General features: G+C 33.1%; 1 long non-coding RNA gene across 1 annotated transcript; it reads left to right on the top strand.

Moving 5' to 3' along the window:
• The first annotated feature begins 1,396 nt into the window (after nt 1–1,396).
• On the top strand, nt 1,397–2,779 carry LOC145796499 (uncharacterized). The gene is made up of 3 exons (XR_014336966.1): nt 1,397–2,034; nt 2,160–2,269; nt 2,369–2,779. It is a non-coding gene; the product is annotated as an uncharacterized LOC145796499 (long non-coding RNA).
• The last annotated feature ends 305 nt before the right edge of the window (nt 2,780–3,084 follow it).

Genomic DNA, 3,084 nt, shown 5'->3' with positions numbered 1-3,084 from the left:
GTTCAATGATTAATCATTGAATATGATTTTATATTATTTCTAATGATTGATCGCCTTGTGCCATTGTGCAATGTGTTCATTGTTTTGTTCAATTACGAAGGAATCTTATCTTGTTGGTGGCACATTATAAGAATGTGCATTTGTATGTTACATGATTCCACTTGCAACTTGGGCATTAAGTTTCATAAATAACATCCAATCCATATTTTAGTTCGACAGTTTTTTGAGGAGCCCAAGAATTATATATATATATATATATATCATTTTTCTTAACTTTTATAAGCAAAAATTATAGAAATGTAAGAGAAGGGTATCCATAATTGTTAGGAATTTGTAAAGAAGAGTTTTATGCAAAACTTGTGGTTGCATGAATTAGGAAACCAATAAGTCTTCAATAACGGGTGCCACACTCAGTTCAAAGTATCAATACACAATTTAAGTTATATGACACTAACATTTTATCCTATTCTTAAGTGTAAATTTTCATGAATAGCTTGTCTGTCAGGCCTTAATAGGTTCCTCCTAGGGTTTTCACTAGAAGGCTAAATGCAGTCTTTAGGGTCAAAGCATTATTTGAAGGAAAAGTGACATTTTGAAGATGACTTTTCTTCTACAAATAGTTTTCCATACTAGAATGAAGTTTAAGCTTGTAGCTCTATTTCTTTCACATCGTTCACTGCTGATATGATCACATTGACTTGACATGGTGGAATATATTTTTCTTGTTTTGTGTAATTGGTGTCATAGTGCTTGTATTATAGCAACTTTAATTGTGTAGTGGCAAAAACGTTATGCACTTCACTCCTAATACCTTTACATTGCTTAATTTTAGCATGATTTCTTGTTTTGCTTAACTATGCGGTGCATAATTGAAGTTATTATGGTAATGCAGCAGTCATGTTTGTCAGGAATACTCAAAAAAGTCCATATTATTTAGAAGCCATAAATATAGGCTGATGAGTCTTTATTTGCTTTCATAGCGGGAGCAATTGTTTTTTAGTAGTATTGTAGAGTAGATTTCAATTTAAATCAAATGGACATGACTATCATGCGAGAAGTAATTGGTTGGTCTTGGGATACTGCTACATGGCACCTCTGAAAACCAACCAATAATTTTTCCTATCATGCTGAGCATATTTTCATAACAATGGATCAATAATGGGGACCATCAACTACTGTGTTGTTGTGTATTTAACAATGTCCATCATTGTAAAAATATTTCCTTAAATATCATTTGTTTCATATGGACCATCAACTAGCGGGTTGAATGTATTTTTCCATATTAAAGAAATCTGCTATAATATGACAATCCTATATCTAGAATACTAGATCTAACCTTTTAGTGCCCCACAAGTGGTGCCAATTGACGCCAAAAGTTGAGAACTTTATGACAAGTATTTTATTTGATGAGTTTTTGGTTTTAGTTCTGTTAGTAAACATACATTATATTACACATTTCCGGTTGGGGTCCATATTAATCATTGGCAACATAAATTAATCATTGGCAAATTAAGTGATTATACCTCTAGTTTTAGTTTTGTTAGTAAACATATGTTAATTTCCAAGCACCGTGTAGCTCAAATACACTGGCTTTTCCATCTAAGCTCATTCAAGTTCTATTAAAATATTTTTTTACATCTTCGGTTCACTGCTAGTGGTTTAGTATTTGACTCCATGCCAACGGTCTATTCTCTTTTCAATGTTGAAAAAGAGGCTCTTTGCAATGCTGGTGGGAGAATTTTGCAATGATATGGTTTCTCATATAATTGGAATCATTTTTAGTAACTATTTGAAGGGGCATTTGAGATGCATTCATAGCCTAGGTGTCACGTACTATTATTGAAAACTAGTTGACTTTGTTTCGACTTAACTGCTGCCTTCTATTTGGAGCTGCAAACTATGACATCATTTATATGCTCATTTTCTTTGGTTGGGTTTGTATAGGAAGCAGTGATAATGCACTGGGCATGTGCAAAGATAATAGCTTCTTTAGCAATTCCTGATATCACTCTTCTTGAAATTTTACTTGATAAGGTTTGCGTTATCTTTTGTAGTTGTTTAGTTTAGCCTGGAAGTGGTGATTTTGTTCATTCTATGCCATCTAATTGTGAAGTATGATAGTAATTTTTTTTTTTGTTTTTGTTGTTGTTTTTGTCCAGTTAAAAATATACAGAAGTATATCTTATGCAGCAGTTGCTGCTCATGCAGATAAGAGTGGCAGACGTAAATTGGCTGCTATGCTTGTTGAACATGAACCACGTTCTTCCAAGTAGGTTCTTTCTTCTTTCTTTTCCACTATTTCATTATTTTTCTTTCTTTCAATCCTTTTTTGAAGAAATGTTTCTAAAGAACTAAATGATGGCTTTAGTCATTTTGTAAGAGATTTTGGTCGTTGTCTCAAGTTCCTCTACTACTAAGCATTGGGGAGGAGGATACAGCTCTGACAAAGGCAACTGAAAGTTGTGATACCGACCTTTTCTATCTTGTCCTATTTAATATCTGGCAGAAGGTATCACTTGTGATATAAACTTATTTTAAGTAATTTGTATGCCTTAATATACTTCTATAGATGAATCCATTAACATTTGTGGAGTGCAAACAAATGTCACTTTCTTGGGTTATGATTTATTTGTCTTTTCCACATACATTTGTTAAACACAGAGGCCACCGTTGGAGTTATTTGGAATGATATAGGCCTGAACACTGGCACGTAATTTATTTATAAGTTATGCATGGTGGGTACACTCCATTTGACTCTTTTGAGGGTTGTTTCTTTAATCTGGGGACCTTATTATGTAAACCTGTTATTATTTCTTTATTTGTGCAGATACTATTAGCACGATTTTCTGACAGGCTTCTTTCTTTCGTTTGGGCAGCTTCAAGTTGGTTGACTCGACTTATGTGGGTTAAATTCTTATTCCTGCATTTTTATTTTTCTTTTAATAGACATCATATATTGGCTGCAATATGCTATGTCATTTGACAGAGTTATTTGGTGGTTGGGCCACTTATCTCTAGACATGCTGTATGTTACCAGATGCTATATTTGTTTTCCAATTTTTTTCAATTGAAAATAAGAAACTG

The sequence above is a fragment of the Camellia sinensis genome, chromosome 8 (assembly GCF_055761805.1).
Source record: "Camellia sinensis isolate YWXY chromosome 8, ASM5576180v1, whole genome shotgun sequence".
NCBI classification, from domain to species: Eukaryota; Viridiplantae; Streptophyta; class Magnoliopsida; order Ericales; family Theaceae; genus Camellia; species Camellia sinensis.
The sequence above is the reverse complement of the archived record's forward strand: the minus strand, read 5'-3'. Positions and strand labels throughout refer to the sequence as shown.